The sequence below is a fragment of the Alligator mississippiensis genome, chromosome 1 (assembly GCF_030867095.1).
Source record: "Alligator mississippiensis isolate rAllMis1 chromosome 1, rAllMis1, whole genome shotgun sequence".
Classification (NCBI taxonomy): domain Eukaryota; kingdom Metazoa; phylum Chordata; order Crocodylia; family Alligatoridae; genus Alligator; species Alligator mississippiensis.
Window position 1 is genome coordinate 133,719,688 of NC_081824.1, and position 19,552 is coordinate 133,739,239.

The 19,552-nt window shown below is 41.0% G+C and overlaps 1 protein-coding gene across 1 annotated transcript in view; it reads left to right on the plus strand.

The window, feature by feature from the left end:
* Window positions 1–15,873, plus strand: part of SCAF8 (SR-related CTD associated factor 8) — a 180,551-nt gene extending 164,678 nt beyond the window's left edge. Inside the window, exon 28 of the mRNA XM_059714259.1 lies at window positions 14,743–15,873. The gene's annotated coding sequence lies outside the window, so the exon portion shown is untranslated. The remainder of the gene's footprint in view (window positions 1–14,742) is intronic.
* Window positions 15,874–19,552: the final 3,679 nt, after the last annotated feature.

Below are 19,552 nucleotides of genomic sequence, written 5' to 3' on the forward strand. Positions count from 1 at the left end.
CTTAAGGAGCATCTCTCAAGCAAATGACTACAAGGCTCATCCTCAAGAATCATCCTTTCTTCCTGGCATTCTCACAAATGATCAATGTCTCTTTAATCTTTCTTTATTAAAAATGGATACTATTTGAGATGTAATAGACTTTCTTCAAATAAAATTCCAGCCTTCTTTCAGCCATTTTGTAAAGCTATAGTTAGGCATGGCAGGATTCAGTTTTTATCGGTAAACATCAATAAACATCAGTTTCACCCCATACTCACAAACAAATATTTCTATCCTTAACAGTCAAAATTTATAGAAAGGACATGTAAGAAAAATGATAGCTAATGGAGTGTGATGACGGGGAGCAGTCCTACAGAATCATGTTGACTGTAGTTTGAACTGCAACTCTCAGAAACCCCAGGAGACTGGGAACAAAGGAAGAAGTGACAAAATGGAAGAGGGAGCTATGTCAGTCCTACAGTAGTTACATTTGTCTCAGTGGGCGGTTAAACTTCACTAGAATAATAGTATACTGTCAGTAATTTGTGTCTCCCACACCCCTAGTTTCGCACAACCCTGAAAATGTAAATTGATAAAAATTGAAATAAATGCTTAAAAATAAACATTAATATTATTTGTCAAAATTATTAAAAAATAAAAAAAAATTCTGCTAAGCCTAGCTATAGTTCAGTTCCCATTTTACCTTTGTAGGGAATATTCCTTAGGGCAGAAGATTACCAGAATGAAGTGAGAGGCAGATGTAATATGTGAAGAAAAGTTTTCAAACCATTTTTGCTACTCATTATTGAAATCAATATAATCTGAAACAGACTGTTTTCTAAAGTTTGTTTGTCTCCACCAATTCAAATTACTTGACTGTGTCTTCACACTTTTCATAATGTTACACTTCTGAAACTCTTGTGCCAAATACAGATGAAACAAATTGTAATTAAACAAGATGTTAAAGATTTGTATTGTGGATAGATGTGATATGTGCTACAGCAAGTTATTACTGATCATCTGTTTGCATTTTAGAATAGAACAATTCTTCTAATGCTGACAGGTAACAGATATCTTTCTTGAGTGTGTGTGGTACAGCCATTGGACCAGCATTCTAGCCCTAGTTGTGTGGGCGTGCAATAGAAAAGTGATTGTCTCTACACAATGACAGTTTCTATCACAGCTTCATAGATTTTCTTAGATTTTCAGAATTGGAAGGGACCTCAGCAGATCATCAAGTCCAACCCCTTGCCCGGGCAGGAAAGAGAGCTGGGGTCAGATGACCCCAGCCAGATGTTTGTCCAGTCTCTTCTTAAAGACCTCCAAGGTAGGGGAGAGCACCACCTCACGTGGAAGCCCATTCCAGATTCTGGTAACCCTAAAAAAGTTCTTCCTAATGACTAGTCTAAATCTGCTGTCCATCAGTTTGTGACAGTTGTTTCTAGTTACTCTAAGGGACACCTTGGTAAACAGAGTATCTCCTATTCCTTGCACCCTCCCACCCCCCCGCCCCCCAAACAAATTTGTAGATGGCCACCAAATCTCCTCTCAGCCTTCTCTTACAGAGGCTGAAGAGACCAGGTCCCTCAATCTCTTCTTAAAACCTATCCTGTAGGACCCTAGTCATGCAGGCCCCTAATCCAAAGGAGTGGCCCTCCTCCGGACCCTCTCAAGGTTATCCACATCCCTGTTGAAGTGCAGTGCCCAAAACTGAATGCAGTACTCCAGCTGCAACATTACCAGTGCCATATAGAGGGCAAGTATCACCTCCCTAGACCTGCTCGTGATGCACCTATTAATGCGTGATAGAATGTGGTTAGCTCTACTGATCATTTTGTCACATTGTCGACTCATGTTCTTCTTTGAATCAACTTTCTGAGTCAGCTTCATTATAAGGCTTGCTTTGATTTTCCTCCTAACTAAAAAAATACAAATGTTTTCAGAAAGTTAGGTCTACGTTAGGCAAACTCAAGACACAAGGGGTACTTTTACACGTTCTGGGGAGGGAGGTGGCAACGCTTTAATTAGAGTGGATCCGGGAGTTGCTCTAATTAAAGCACTGCCATATCTCATGTATCAGCACACCATGTTTAAAAATGGTGCTTGAGCTAGAGCTTGGTCAACAAGCTTTAGTTCAAGTGCCCCTGCCATAATTTTTAAGTGCGGGATGCTAATATACAAGACTTGATTAATCGAGTCTGTTTCAAAACTCCAGCAGGTTGGAGAAGCCTCGCTGCTCATAGAGTTTAAATGGCTCTTTTAAAAAAATGTTTATAAAGTGTCTGTTCTTTTTTTATATTACTCTGTGTTCCCAAAAACGATAGCATGAATCCATAAATTTAAATGTATGGAAATTTTTACGTTAGTTCAGGCAAAAAGCAATTTTCAAATGCAGCAGTATTTAGGTGATTGATGTTATTTAAAAAAAAACAACCCTCAATTCTGTGTGAGTGAAATTGATGGAGAAAAAATATGGCGATGGAGATTATTTTAATGCATTGAGCTTCAAATTAACCTGACCTGTACCTAAAAAAAGAAATTTAAGTCATCTTACAAAACTATATGTGAATCCAAAGTCTTGTAAAATAACTAATACGCCTGTCTTTCCCACGAAAATACATTCTTGGTCTTGGAGAAATGTGCCAAAGACCAATTTATAGATGAGGTAACAGAAGAATACCATTTGCAAAATCTATCAAAAGTGAATAGAAAACTTGTAGCTGAGTGAATGCAGAACCCTGATTTCCTCATCACTTTTAATTATTAATATAGACTCAATTAGATTTTAGTTGATCTTTATTGGGAAAGCCATAAAATGTTATCCTTTCCTTTACAAAGATCCAAAACTCTTAATAGGAATTAATTTTAACAGACTACATTGAATAGTTAGCATAGTTAACAGCTGCAGGAATCTCTATAGATCTAACAGGCAGGGGCCACATCTACAGAAGACGCTTACCACGCAGTAGCTCATTATTGCTGAGCAATAGCTTGTTACAACTGCGCAGTAGCATTGCCAGGCACAAACCGTGATGTGACGCTATCGCGCAGTAGTAACAAGATACTGCGCAGTAAGCGGCACTAGGCAACCGTGCTGGGATGCTACTGCACAGTCATTTACTACTTGGTTGTGCAAGTACTAAATGACTGCACAATAACAACTGCACAGTGGGCATCTCGTGTAGACATGCCCAGTCACTGTGAAACCCTGGTAGGTTTTGGATCCAATCCATTTTAGTCTCAGAGGCACCTAAATGGGATGTAGGTAGATATTTGGTGCCTAGGGCCAGACCCCAAAAGAGTAGGCACAACAGTGCTGTGTACTGGCTTGCCTAAAATATAGGCATGTATATTCATATGTAGAATTCATTCATGCTGTGTCTTCATACCTTGAATGAAGACATTTAAGTGTGTTTTGGTTAGGATTCTGCAGGGAGATGTATAGGTCAGCCAGTAAGAAGTACAGAAGCCCCTGTCCTGGAGTTAGGCAGCATTGATGCAGTTCTTGGAAACCTTGACTTGTGCATTGATGTTAGGAAGGGAATCCATGGCCTAAACACCCACATGGATATAGGTGTATAAATTCACTTCTCACTGAATTAGGCATAAGTTTATGCACTGTGACTAATATTTGTGTGGTCTGAATACCTCTGTCAGTGACAGCAATGCACAGCCTTAATCCTTGATTTTTCATCTAATTACTGATGAAGGTTTTAACCCATTGTTTATTTGTTTACATGTTGTGTGTAGATTCCCCCCTTTGGGAAAATAAAGTGGCCAGCTCTGAGTTATCTCTTACCAAAGTTAGTTGCTTTAATATATACAAATACAGACAAGCGCACATGCATACATATACAACACCAAGTTGGGTAGAGTCACTAGGATCCAGAATAATCTGGAAAACCGGTCTGAAATCAATTGGATGAAATTCAACAAGGACAAGTACGGAGGTTTGCATTTGGGCCAAACTTGCATGCACAAATACAGACTGCAGAATGACTGTCTAGGCTGCAGTACTACAGAAAAAGACCTTACGGGTCACAGTAAATATGTGCCAACAGAGTATACTCTTGTCACAAAAAGGCCAATATATTACTGGGCTGTATTAATAGGTGTTTCACTTCCAGATCAAGCAAAGTAATTCTCCTCTATGTGGCACTGGTAAGGCTTCATCTCGAGCACTGTGTCCAGTTTTGGGCTCCACACTTCAAGAAAGATGTGGACAACTTTGAAACAGTCCAGCACAGAGTAATGAAAAAGATTAGAGACCTGGGTAACATAATTTATGATGATAAAATGAAAGAACTAGGATTATTTTGTCTAGAGAATAGAAAACTGAGTGGGAAGATTTGATCTCAGTCTACAGTTACCTGAAGGGCGACGGAGGATGCGGATAGACCAATCTGTGCAGCCACAGGGGACAGGACAAGGATCAATCGTCCTAAATAGCAGCACACTCGTATTTTATGATTCTAGTCAAACCTACTGTTCTATGATTTTGTGACAATATGTGGATGTTGCTAAGGCTGTAAACCATCTTTTGGTGTAATGTCATTTAATTACACTTCACTTTCTCTGTTCAAGTGCTTCTGAATTGTACAGTGTATCATTGGTGAAGACCTTGAAGACACAAGCTGTCTTCAAGGTTTTCCCACAAACAATTAACTTGCAGAAACAGTGTCTACAGTCATAAAGACTGTGACCATGACAGGATGGAGGCCCCTTGGTGGCCTTACAACTCCTGCCCTGCTGTGGCTCTCTGGGTACCCTCCCTCTTTTGCCCTCTCGCTTGCTACAGCTTTCTGGCATTCTCTTACTGGGAGAAAAGGAGGTCGCCTAGGATCCCAGGGTGAGCCCTTGTCCATTACCAGTCAGTGGGTTCTTCCTGACCCCACTAATCCCCATCCTGCCCTCAAACACTAGGGGGCCTTTCCAGCCTGACCATGCCCCTAGGGCACTAACCACTTTAAGGGCTAATTCCATGGCCTCTGAACTTCCCTACAGCTACATCCATGCCTTTCAGGTGTTCAGTCATCACTTAGATGGGTCACCTTTGCCACAAGCCAATGCCAGGCCACTTCTGGCCTCTACTTCCCTGTTGGGGCCTTGGCCTTCCCAGCCTCCACTCCTTTCCTCTGGCTGTGCCCTTTGGCTAGGCCCACTGCCCCAGACCTGGCTTCTGGGCCTCAGCCTCCGTCTTGCCCTCTTGGGCTGTTCGCCCTCTTGGGCTTCAAGCCCTTGGCCTGGTCCTCACTCCTCTCAGGTTCTGGCCTTAGCCCTCCCAGCTGCAGGCCATCTCTATCTCCCTTCTAGTTCAGGCTTTGTCCCTCTCGGTCACTGCCTGCCCATGCTGTAAGACCAGCAGGGTCCCTCAGGTAGCTCATGCTGTTTCTGTAAGCTCTTCTTGCCAGCATGGCCAGACTCCCTGCTCTGGCTCAGGTTCTGGGCTTATATGTAGGGGCCTACCTAAAGCACCATTTTGCTGTTGCCCACGAAATCCAGGGATGCCCACCCAGGAGGGGAAGGCAATGACTGGTGGAGCAGCAGACAGGATGGTAGCTGCCCCTTCTCTCTCTCCCCCCAAGGCCCCTCCACCAATCAGCGCTGAGGGGCAGGGCTGGACAAAGGGCCAAGTTGTCTAGATGGCAGCTGCCCCCTGATCCCTCCTCTCCCCCCTGCCCCCCAGGACCTCTCCGCCAATCAGCACGGAGGGAAAAGGCTGCCAGGAAATGCCCACAGAACGGGCTCTTTGTGCCAAGATAAAGCTGTGAAAACAGCTTTGTCTCATGACCAGTTAAAAATGTCCCTACTGAGATGCTTCTTAAGCCCTGCCCCTTCCAGTCAGGTTGTTTCCCAGTCACCTGCAGGGATTTCCACTTAGGCTTAATGGCTGGCCTTCAGAGCATTTTATGGATGTTGGGCAGTGCTCCTGCTGCCCAAGCAGGGCTCTGCCCTGTTGTGCTATTGCCATAGGCACTCATAGCCTTTGGCCCCTGGCTGTCTATTCCCCTGAAGCCAGCTCATCAAGGCAGTGGTTCCCTCCACCTAGGGAACTCTGCTGTGCTTTCCTTTTAAGAGACATACATGTTGACAACACAAAGGCCCTGGACACATGAATAATATTTGATGCCCTTCAAAGTGTAAACAGAGAGATGTACACACCCTCCAAAAATAGGCAAAGCACTCAAAAATAATCCTGGATGAAACAGCGACTAGTTGAAGTGCTTTCAGTTACATCTGTGTACGCTATAAAGTGCAACAGGTGGTTGCTTGGATCTCTGGTTTCCCACACTACTCTGCTGGGTCCACTGGAGGCAAAATACAAACCTTGTCTCCAGCTCATAAAAACTCATTGGCTGTGACAAACCTACAAGGAGAAGGTACCTTGAAAATGCAAACATGAACACCTCCCAGTCTGGAAAGAAATGCAGGCACAAGTGCTCTGGCAAACAAAAGAAAAACTTACAATGCATAAAGTTCTTCAGGCAGGTCTGATGGTAAAATTGGCTACAACAGTGCTCATCCTCAGTCAATGAAGGAAGTTAAAAAGGCAGTGAGGGATATTCATAGGTGTTAGCAAAAATTCATATGTGCAGTTATCAAAATTCTGCTATTAATGTGGAACCAGATATCCTGTGGATTGGGCAAAGTTTTGTTATGAATATGGAAGAAATGATCCTATCCTATAAAGACTTTCCTAAACACAAAATGGGAAAGAAACATAGAGCTTTTGTTGTATATTGCTGCGTGGAAAGCTAGAATATTCCTTTCAGTTAGATTTCATGCTGCAAACATACTAAAACAACCTGTTGTTAGTTGCTGAAATCCTTTTAGTTGCATAGTAATTTATATATAAAATATGCATACAATATATAAAAATAACGGTACCTAAATCTGTCAAGGAAGTACACTTTTATTTTGGTTGGACAGTATTTAAATTAAAGTAGAAATGTGTTAAGTCACTTACCAATTGAAATGGATTGATATTTTGTGTATAACACTACTAAAAGATTCTTAAGTTGTCCATCTAAGATAATAATCACCCAGAAAGAACTAGCCATAAACAATTTGCCTTAGGGTTGTCAGAAATACATTTGGAATACTGACTTGAATGCTAGCTTTGTTAGGCCGTATGAAAACTGCAGGAGCAGCTCCTTACAAACTTCTAATTAATATTAAATTTATATTTCCTTACAGTACTATCCTAAATGGCCTTTATGATTACTTTATTGGTTTACTTCTAAAAATTAAATTAAAGCAAATAGAATGAGATGTGTGAAAGTTTCAATTTTTTGTTTGCCTGTATTAACAGCATTTCCACATATATCTCTCAACATACCCCTCTTTCAACAAAAAACAGCAGAAACGTATATCATTATGTAGGTATTTGATCAGTATGGGATCATATTTTTTTTTAAATGCATTTTTTTTCAGAACTAGCTCTCTTTCTTTAACATAGCTGCCCAAATGAAGCAACTCCCTGCTATTCTTCAACTGGTATCTGCAAGGCCTTGCTCCTTTTCTGCTTCCCTTCTTTTTCTCCTAAGGGAAAGGCAAAATCCTTACATTCTCCATACATACTTGTGGGGGAGAGGGGAATTTAACTGCTGGTTATATAATAAAGCATTTTTTCCATAAACTTCTATGGGATCTTGTCAGTAGCTGATCACAGAGGATGATGGAAATAAATGTTGTGTGTCATCTTTTAGAGGCCCCACACTTCCACATTCTCTAGAGAAGGAGTATCAAAGATATGGCCTGCATGCTGGATCCAGCCCACAGAGCCCCATTGCCTGGTTCAGAGTGTTGCCCCTGGGTCTGAGTTGCCCCCATGTGGCACATGCTGGACCAGCCCTGCATGTGGTACCTGGAACATGGGCTGCCCATGGTGCCCACTCCAGGATATACACTGCAAGTGGCGCTTGCCCCGGCTGATCTAGGACTGTGCTGCACACATCACCTCCCCCTGAACCAAAGGCACAGGCATTGGCGAGTCATGGACCAGCTGGAAAAGGTGCTGTGCAGTACAGGCCTCAGACTAGCAAGGAGGAAGGGAAGGCATTGTAGCATGGATCCTGGAGCAGATGCCTCATGTGCTAGATCCAAAATGGTAAGAACAGGGGCTCCATGAGCCCAGTGTGACCTGTGGACCAGCCTTGCACCATTCACCCAGCCTGCAGGACCAGATGAGTTTGACACCCTTACTCTAGAAGGTACCTAGGCACCTACATTTAGTCAAATTGGATCACTTTTCAAAAGCACCAAAATAAGTACCACAAAAAACAGCAATCTCTGTAATTGCTGCAGTAACTGGCATTGGCTGCAATTTCCCAGAAAATCAAAAAAAAATCCTAAATAAAATAAAATGCTGGCTCCCCAGTGGGAGCCAGAAGTCCTCGCTGATGCTACAGCCTGGCCTTGCAGCCCGTCTTGGAGGGGAAGGCAGGGTGGCATGAAAGGCAGCTGCCAAGGTGTCAGCTGCCCCGTCATGCCTCTCTGACAGTCAGCACCAAGGGACAGGACCAAATGAATGGCAGCCAGCAGTCAAGATGGTGGCCACCCCCTAGTTCCTCCCCAAGGCCTCTCTGCCAATCAGTGCCAAGGGGCAAGACCTTTACCAAGTGACCACGAATTCAGCTCGTCAGACTGTGACCAACCTGCAAAAATTGCTTTGGCCCCTGGCTGCCTAATCACCTCAAGTTAAGTAGGTTCCTACACATAAGTCTCCTAATGGCTGTATAGGGATCCTAGGCACCTAAACCCAGTCAAACAGAATTATTTTCCTAGTCTAGGCTGAGATTTTAGGCATTTGGATGTCTAAATGTAAGTACCTTCAAGACCAAACTGGAAATAGCCTTTTATTTTTAACAGTATAAATGCATTGAAAAAACACTTCTTGGAGCACCTTGTTCCAAAATAACTGTCAGAGGCAATGTTTGTTATATTGCACTATTTAGTTGCAACAAATGATCTGGCACCTTTAGCTCAGATCTGGCTGCACAAATAGAGGCTAACATTTCTTGATAATTTGGAGAGGAAGTTTTCAAGCAAGCTGAAAAAGAGAGTTTGGAACCTGAAGATAATCTGTATGGAGCTTATCCTGTTTATTAAATTCTGGATGGCTTACTGTAGATATAAAGAGATTTATAAAGGGCTGTCTGTCCAGCAAGGTGCCAAAACAGTTTTTGACTCACAGGCTCCAAATGACTAACTCAGTAATAAAACAATTGGATTTCCTATAGGTTGGTGTCAGAAACCATAGATAGTTTAAAATTTGTGAATGATATTCACTTAGAGCGCAAATAAAGTCAGTAAGAAGTTAATTAAAAATTTCTCTTGAATGCTCTACTGGTGTCAGCCGAGCAACTTACAACGTCTTAAAGAAAATCTATAGGGTGAAAGATTCAGCTTTTAATACTGTTCCTAGCTACTGGGGCATAGGGCGTACAGGAACAAAACAGCAGCTGAAATTCCATTCCTTGTCTGTAGTGTAGAGGCCATTCACAGAACATGTGCTTTAAGTCACTTAGTCGGAAAACATACTTAAAAGCATGAAGATATTGGCTACTGTTGTGACATCAGGCAGACTTTCACATGCGCTGTTAAGTTTCCTACCTTTACATTACTCATTTTTTAAGTGTTGTTGCCACACTTCCAGATCCAAATCTCCTGTTTTTGATCGTATTTGTTCAGTTGTAGAAATTCACTGTTCAGTATGCCTGAACATACCCTACAACAAGGGTGGGCAAAATGCGGCCCGGGGGCCCCTAAAAAATTTAGAAAATTAATATTGATCTGCCCTGGGTTGCCTGTCATGCGGCCCTCAATGGCTTGCCAAAACTCAGTAAGTGGTCCTCTGCCCAAAATAATTGCCCACCCCTGCCCTACAACAAATCTGAGAATTTAAAAGAGATTTGCACACATTAGAACTGCATCCACTGAGCTCTACAGATAGCTTCAAGCAGGGGTGGATGCAGGGAGGGTGGTGGTGGAGTTGCATTCCTCTTTGGCTATCCAGACGTGTGTGTAGGGGGCTCTCTGAGCTCACTGGCATGTCAGAGCAGCTCCTGCCAGAGCTCCATGTGTGCCATAAGCTCTGTGAGCTCACTAGCTGGTTGGTGCAGGCCCCTGCTTTCACATACAGCTCTGGAGCCTGGCGGGTGGATGCTGATAAAGCTCATCCCTTTTTTTCAACTACCACTGAATTCATCAGGAGTGGCAGGGAGAAGGAAAGGGAAGCAAACAGCAGTAGGGCTTACCCTGTGGGCTCCATAGCCACGTGAAAGCAGCGGCTCTGGCCAGAACCCACATAGATAAGCTGGTAAGCAAAAAGAGATTACTGTTCTTGTGGCACAGAGCCACAAAGGGTGTGGCTGCATCTCCTTTGCCTCCCTCCTGGATCTGCCCTTAACTTCAACCACCCCTGAAGTGCACTTGGCTCTGATATGAAATGTAACAGGTGTGTTAATACCATGCACTGACATTACACAACACAGCAGTTTTTAAGACAAGAGCTGAAAGCAGCAGAAAAAATTATAGCTATTCCAATTTCACTTTTGCCCCATCTCTTTAGCTAATTCACATGCCCTCAGTATCTACTGGAAGTGTAAGAGTCTGGGTGACGACTCCATTACGCCTGTGCACTAGCTCCAGCGCTGCTTTTGCTTTTCCTGCGCTGCCAGACTACTTCAACTTTGCAATCCCCTGGGACCTTCTTTAGAGAGGATGTTCCCAGCTTGAAGGCAGCTTCACAAGAAAGTTAGTAAAGGATGGGGAATGTCCCATGCTGTATTGACTCTAGGGCTCTTCACAGGCTGCCTGAAGTAGTTGTGTGTGGGGAAAGTCTCCATCCCATTCTTCCCCCTTTCCCTTCTTACAAGTGGATTCCTAGAACAGTGGAGATCTTCTTCCACTTACGTTCAGCAAGGCACCCTTTGGTCATAAGAAGGAATTTTACTTTGCTCACTAGGTCCTGTCCTTTTCTTAGTTGGTGAGAGACCTTATATAGTTTGAAAATAACCTGATGTGTTTTCCTAGTTCCTTACTGTTATGTTTCTCTTCAACAAAAGCAGAAATTATGTACTTTTGTTCCTCAGTCCTTAACATCTGTGCAATACTGTGCCTAACAGGTTTCTTCTTATTGGGCATATCTACACATGCCCCTACAGCGCCATTTTTACTGTGCCATCATTTACTACTTCCTTTGGTATTAAATGATGGCACAGTAACAGCTATTACTGCACAATGTAGCTGCAGCATCATGGTTTGTGCCTGCCGATGGATGCTACGTCACCATAACACGTTACTATGGCTACATAGCATCTTGTGTAGACATGCCCACTGTGAATCTAATGGTGTATAACTTCTGCTTACCAGGCTAAATGAAATGATTGGTTAGCTGAAGATAGGTAATGTCTAGTTTTTACTGCAGATTCCAACGGCCTCCAATTTCCCCAAATCCAGAGCATCCTGAATACAATAGAAGGGTGAGGGCAAAATTAAGAATTGAAACATTTCAGGTCTTTCAGCTGTACAAATGTACATGCCCTTTGAAACTTTCCAAAAGCAGCTGACGTGCTCTGCAATAGTGCATTTTGAAATTAGGTACTATTCTGAAGCATTTTAGTTCCTGATACATGTTTGGGTAGCTAGTGTGCAGGCTGAGTGACAGCCCACCAGACTACAACCACAGGTCCTACACCTTAGTTTCAGATGCTCCTGCACTTAGGGGCATGCCACTGATGCCAGTGCTCTTGCCGTAGTTCTCTCTACCTCTGATACATTAAAGGGGGAGTGGAGAACTAGAGGAAATTGTGTCTGCAGAGTGAAAATTCCAGTGGCTGTGAGCCAGAGAACGGCATCCACCACTCTCATATCCCTTCTGTCCATTGTAACACCCTTGAAATGTTCCAGCAGGGAGGTGCTGCATGGACTGTATCTATGTTCTCAGGTTCAAACAATTCCTTTTCCAAACATTTCCAAGCCAGTTTCACTTGGAAACATTAAAAAAATTACTTCTGGCTGCACCATAACACATAGTTGTTAGGATACTTTGTCTCATCTCTACCTCAAGATGAGAGAGAGATGAACAGAAGGACTCTATCCAGTTATTTCAACCTGGTGGCTTTTTCAATTAGCACTGAAACCAGTCGTTCTCAACCTTTTTAGGCTCCAGCAGGCACACCTTGGAAAATTTCAGCTCTAAGCTTTCACTCATTTTTTACTACAGAAAGATAATAGAGCAATTCTTCTGTTGCAAAGAACTCAGAAAGACCACCACAGGTCAGAATGTTTTTTGACACTGTGGATTCCTACTTGAAATCTCTGGATTTATTTTGTGTCATGTGTAGGTGTTTGCATATGTAACAGTGCTATTGTGCTCTTAAAAGGATCGCATGGCATCCCAGTGTGCTGCAACACCTTAGTTAAGCATCAGTGATACGAACACTACATTTTATGTGAAAATGTTGAACAAAGATTTGCTAAGGAATCTAAATTTGGTAGGGAGACAGATCTGTGCTTGTCTTGTATGTAGAATTGGCCTACCATTCCACAGAGACCAACAGAACAGAGATTTCCTTGAAAGGGTCTGCTCAGTAGATCCAGTTGGCTTTGAAGAGTCAGGGTGGGTCCCCATGCGCTTGTAGAGGCACAAATAGCAGCAGCACAAATTTGTGCCACTGCTTTGTGCCCCATCACATGCCCCCGCACTTGCGCTTTGGTGCACAGCAAATTGTCCCAGGTAGAGGTAGGGGAGGCTGGGGCCAGCCCCCGTGTACTTGGTGGCCTGGTGGCATGCTGGAGCAGCAGAGTCAGCACGGAGGCCTGTCCAGCAGCCATAACATTGCTTTGGATGGTCTGGCCTCTATTTGTGCCAGCACACGCTTGTTTTGTGTACATTGCACCACTTTTTGTTCCAGTGCTTTTTTTTGCTAATGAGTTTTCACGTTTCTCGTGTGCAGTTTGTGGTGCCACAGAACAGTTTTTTGCACCTCAAACTGCATGCTCCTGCACGTAAGGACCTGCCCTCAGAGTTTAGTGCTTTCCCAGTAGAGCCCTGAAAGGCATGGTAGGAGGCCTCTTGCCTTTGCTGCAGTGCAAATAATACATAATAATTATGATAATACAATGGAGTATAGATTTATGTCTTGTAAGGGTGCACATAACTGATTTTTTACCAAAGGAATAAGGGAGTAACAGTTTATTTAAATATGGAAGGTTTTATTGAGCAAGACTCCCTCCATTTTAGGAAGCAATGGATAGATTTATTTTATCTCTAATCACGTAACTTTACATATTTATACAATACCTCGCACCGATTTCAAAAGTAGTTATACAGATGTAAAACTATTTAAGTATAGTGAAATTTGCTTGTTCCTAAAAACGTTTCCTGCACTGTGCTTTATTTTTCAAAAAACACTTTAAAGGTATCAATGTGTATTAACTGTTTTATTTTAATAAAGCAATACAGTAAAAGCCTTTAAACTGCTCTTATGTTGTCATACTAATGGCAGAAAAGGAAATGATAAAAACAGTAATTATTCCAAAAGGAGGCAGTTTGGATATCTACAGTATAAAAGAATGCAGCAAAATAACATGTATCACTTATTTGACTTAATTGCATGAATTTTGTATATTTATTATATTTCAAAAGTCCTTCTCTAACCTTGTTCATATCAGTAGTGACTGAGTGTCATTACTACCTGATGGCTCTAAAATGTGCTCTATGAAATAAGTATGTGTATGTAGGCAGGTTCCCAGCATGCAGCTATTCATAGCGTACATCATCACTGTTGAGATTAGGTGCTGCCTAGCATTCTCGGTAGGGGCCAGTAATAGAGTGGATATGGAGACTGATACACTTTCTCAAATGCACAATTTACTCTTCCATCATAACGCAGAGACTCATTGTGAGGGTGGGAAACCACTCATTGTCACTGATTCCTTTCTGCTATTTTGTTGATAAGTACAAAGGGTTGCACTCCTGAGGAATGAAATATTTTAGCTTTGCAGGTGGTCAGAATAGCTCCTTCTGGCCTTAAACTCTTGTTACCCTTGAAGTACAGTTTATAAGGGCTTACTTGATATTGAATAGATGCTTTAACTATGTAATACAAATGGGTAGTACAGTAAACTGGTTAATACGCCAGTTCCCTAGTAGTGCTTCTCTCTAATTAACCACTCCTGGTAATGTAACATCATGGAATAATTTACCATTATTTGCATTCTCCTTAGAGCAGCAAGTTAACTAGAGTTTACTGTGTTTTATGGTTATAAGCCAAGATTGTCTAAGTAATTTACTGATCTGTTAGACTCTTTAAAAATCTAAAGCTGTAAATTAGACATGAATCACTTAGTAATCCTTTATAAACTATTTATACTTATGTGTGGAAATATGTGGAGTTACGAGTCCAGTATTTTTGCCATCCACAAATTCACTTTAAACGATTTTCTCTACAGAAAGAACACTTTATAAATATTTTTACAGATTATAAATGATTGAACAAAACAAGAGAATAAAACACTAGAGCTGTGACTGAATTCAATCTTGGATAGTATTTTAGGGGCCATACAGGATACAACCTGTTTCTTCTTTACAAGCATGAGGTTGAGCAAGAAATTGAAAACTGCAACTGAGATCCCTGATATTTGTGACAGAATTGGTATTGAGTGACATCGTTTCTCATTTTCAGGATTTTTTAAAAAATTAGAAACACACTCCAATAACCAGTGATGACTAGTTATTGTTCCTTTTGTCAACAGGCAATATGAAGGAAGTTCTGGCAGCTTACCATGTCCCGGGCCCTGCAGAGTTAAATGAGAAGTGCTCCAATGTTCTAATGTGCATCACACCGGATCTTGTTTCTGAAGTGTTAGAAGGAACCCATCGTTACATGTTGAGAAGGCTCTGTGCACCAATACACTGTTTCTGATAGAACCCAGGGATGGCAACTTTATATACCAGTATTACCTGTCTGGAGCAGGGTTAATTTTATAAATTAAAACCATAAACTCTATGAGTTTCTAGATCTTATTTGTGCTTTTGAGGATGATCTGCTCAGATGAACAGTTTTGCATCCACCGGAGAGACAGGCTCTTCTGCTGGACCAGAAGATGACATTGGACTGTAAATTGTAGCTAACTCCATTTGTAGCATCCTCTAGTGCAAGTAATTGAAGGACAGATTGCAGGAAAATCCTTCAGGGAATAAGACTTGTTTTGTTTTGATCTACAAATTTAATTTTCTTTCCTTTTTTTTTTTTTTCTTAAAGATAACCTCTTTTACTTAACACTCACTCCCTGTGCAGTCTTTGTACAGCTCTTGTCTGGTGACTGTATTCCAGAGATGTTGGATTATTTATGAGACACCTGAACATTCTTGGAGTTGTGATGAACCCTAAATTGCCTATTTCATTAAAATTAGTCAGGGAAAGTTCCTGACTAGGCCCCTCCAATTGCTTTCTTTTAACGTTCAAAAAAGGTTTGAACGAGGAATGGTGATGAAATAGAAAATTATGTTATATTCAGTTTTCACAAATTCACTTAGCAGAAAAGTTCTTTCTAATAATCAGTGGAAGGGGTACTACTTGCTCTTTCTAATTTCCCAAATTAAAGATCTGCACATAGGGGTCACACGTATTGACTTAGCCTGCTACATAGCTATAGAAAAGAAGAAACACAAAGATGCCCCACCGTGTGAAAAGGACATTTTTTATCATTCCTCTATTTATTTTTGCTCTATCAAAAATTAAAGTGCCAGTTATTTGGAATGCTGTAGTCTGTGGTCTCTTGAAATTTGATTAGTGAGAACCTTTCAGCAAGATCATTCCCATTATGGTGTAACTGCATGGTGACTGCAGCTTTGGACCTGTATAATAAAGATCTAAATGCAAAGTTCTGTTTCTGATCATTTTTCTCTCATTTTTAAATTATGCCTTGAAATATTTGGAGTCATGGCAAGTGTTAGGGAGAGGATGTGAAAGGAAATTGTTGGAGAAGAAAATGTTTGTGCATGTTGGGCCTGACATCCTTTTTACTAGGTCAAAGTAAGAACCTAGTGGTATAAATTACCAGACTAGCAGATCAGTGTTTTACATGTACTTTGAACTGATGTGAATGACTGCAAGAGGCACGTTACTGCAAAGAATCAGTTGTTACTGCAACCTTCATGGTTGAGACCTGGGCTTCTGCAGTACTACATTTCTCTGTTACAAGCATCTGATTTCTGTTAATTAGTGAAGTTAGAAAGGTGGAACAAGAGCTTTTAAATAGGCTTTGATCTGCTAGACCTATGAGTGCCTGATAGTTTTACATACTTGTTGGCTTAAAGAATTAAGAGACTAATTAGACATAGATTCTTTTCCCCTATTTTTTTACTTCATTAAAATAAAACCCCAAACCACCAAGAAATTAAAGTAAAAAAAAACCAGAATTCAAGCTTGTGTGGCCAAGTGCACCAAACTGCATTTCAGAATCCACATTGCCTGGTAGTGCTAACTCAGCGATGTTGCACATACGTTGCCTCATCTTTTATTAATGCTGATGTATTATGTATTGCAACATGTCTGAGATAGTGTCGACAAAACAACCTCAGTCTTTGGTATCTCCTTAACCTTCAATCTATAGAAATTAATCGAAAAAACTCTTATATTTACCTATGCGGCAGCAGTGGCTATGATCCTTTGAATGCAAGAAAATAAAATCTCTTATTAAAAAAACCTGTTCTTTCTATTCCCATTCTCCTTTAGATCAAACTTTAAGGGGAGGAGAGGGTATGAATGGAAATTGTACACTGTTAATAGTATCAGTATCATAAAAACATTCTGTGTATAGGCAAGGATCTAAATATAACTGAGATGTGAAAGTTCTGGTACTAAATAGGTGGGCAACTAAAACCACCAGAATTTGAATTTGAATGTCAAAATGTAAATGTGGCAGAACCCAGGTCATTTGTTCTGCTATGTAACATGCTATAAGTCTGACTGTTTTATTAGTAGTGTTTTTTCTAAAGAAAAGATGTATAACCATGGCCCCATCTGTTGAAGGAATGATTTAAAAAACCCAAGAAATCCCATGGCACTCTAATAAGGGCAAAGGTTGGCACTTTTTGTTCCCTGGATGAATCCCCTTTTCAGAAGCTTCCACTCCCTCTGCCTCAGCATCTGGACAGGCTGTCCTTTGTAAGTGTGCATGAATATTTAAAGGTCTACCCCACATCCCCTTCTTCAGTCACTTTCAAAGGAAGTTTCAAAAGTCATTGTTCTCTGGAGACTCCACATTCTGATGCACGATAGCAGCAGCTTTATAAACAGCACTAGTTGACTTTGACAAGTTGAATCAATTCAATATTTACACAATTAGAACAAATACTTAATGTGGATTATGCTTAGCAGGCAGTGTTGCATTCTTGGATTAAACTGTAGTATGAAGTTCACATTCAAATGTGATAGTCTTAAGTCAGTTTCTTTGCAGACAATACTGTATCTGAAGAATAAGAACATCTGTTTCAGTATAATTTTAGTTCAGACCTGGAAAAGGGGATATACAGACCACTCTTTTATCCAGGGTTGTTTGGGAATTAGACTTTTTGTACTCACAGAAAGGCTAGACCCTTCAGATCACAGCTGGGGTTTTGGTGGCAAAATATAGGAATGTTTCCGCTGCAGCTGACTACAGCAAACCTCATGTTTGGATGGAATTCTGTTCCCCTACCAATTGCCTAGGCTTCAAGAATACCATCTAATTCCACAAAAATTTCTCTTGCTTTAGATTGAAATGCGATAAAACTCAATCATGTTTTAAATGTAGGTAGTTGAGTGAATGACATCGTTAGAGAAACCCCAGGAGGCATTTTATAATGGTCTGTGAAACACTCATTTATTAACTGGTTGCAATATAAGGAAGGAATCCAAAGATTAAAAGAAAAAAATTATTATGTATTTTTACTTTTTAAATTTTCTGTTGAAATTTGCACCCAAGTATTTCAAAATGCTTTAAAACATTAAATAACGAAACCTGACTGAATCCCCATGAGGTAGGGATGGGGTAGTTTTGTCATCGCCAAAGCATGGGTAGGTAAACTAAGACACGTGAAAGCTAAGTAACGTCTTTAATTTCTCACAGCAAGCGTCATGAGGTGGGATTCAAGCCCCTGATAGGCCTATGCACAAAAAAGAGAAAACAAGCTTGAAACAAAAAACACAATACGAAGCAGAATATGCATAAAAAGACCCAGTGCTAGACAGTTGTCTTCACACCATAGCTTTGTTTCTCACTTTTGCATTTTCTTTCCTAAAGTGCAATCCTAATGGCTTGGCCTCATCTCCTCCAAGCAACCTATCCCTTTCCCATCTTCCAAAAAATTACATGTTCTGCTGTTCACTGACATAACTATTTCCTCCTAGTAGTTTTCATCTCTTGCTATTGTACAGCTCTTGGCCAACTGCTATGAAGTCCTCAGACTTCTTCCTTTCAGCACTGCCTGAACTGTCCTTTTTAACCAATTAAATGTGGCCAGTTGACCACCCCCACTTTTAAGCCAGTCATTACTCATAGAGTCAAAAGTAGTTGAAGGTGGAGAGCACTGCCAGCCTGAAGGGCAGAGGGAAGAATATTGGCTGAACTAATATTCTTGTATTAGAATATGCACAAGAACACACCTTCCCCAACATCTTCCAGGTGCCTGGGTACAGGAGAAACCAAGGTGACATTACTTGATTTCCAAGACCTTGTTACTCCTTTTCTCCAGTTCAGAATTAAAAACCTTAGCAATGGACACAATGCCGAGAAACATTCCCCAGTATTTAAAAGATTTCCCATGTGAGAGTTTAGCTAAAAGAGAGGAATAGTAGTCTCATTTTAACAACACTGCAACATTTTAACTGGAGGATCCACTATTTATTCCATTTTTCTGTTCATGGCCAGAACAGCAACTCTGACAATATTTTCTACTTCCATGGATATTTAAAAAAAACCCTTCTCAACCTTTTCTGTAACTTAATATTAGTGTCAGCAGCAAAATAAGCAAAAACTAACATTTGCACATCTAAAAAAATGTTGTTATTATCTTCTGGCCCGTGGGAAATAGTTACACTGGCAGATTCTGTGCTATCTTTTAAATGACAGTATTTGAATTTAAGTATACAGGAAGATTGTTCTTGCTGACTCTCAGATCTACACTCTTCCTAATGGTAAATCAATTATCTGCAGAGATAGCTGCTCAGAGAGCAGGGATAGAATGATTAATTCATGATCCCATAAAGCACATTATCGGATTAAATAATCTTCAAAGCACTGTAGGAAAAACAAAACTTTTGCTATCTATTACCCATGTGGACAAGTCACCCATTATAATAAAATTCAATGGCTGAAACCAGAAGCAAGGAAAATTCAGACCACAGTTATGGTACAAATTTTGATCATAAACATAATCAGCAATTAGAATGACCTTTTACAACACTGGTACCCAACCTTGCAACCCCACAGGCTGGATGTATGTATGGTACAGGGTCAGTCCGCAGGTCAGTTTCCACACTGGTCCAATCCAGCACACTGGCCTGATCCTTCATGTCTG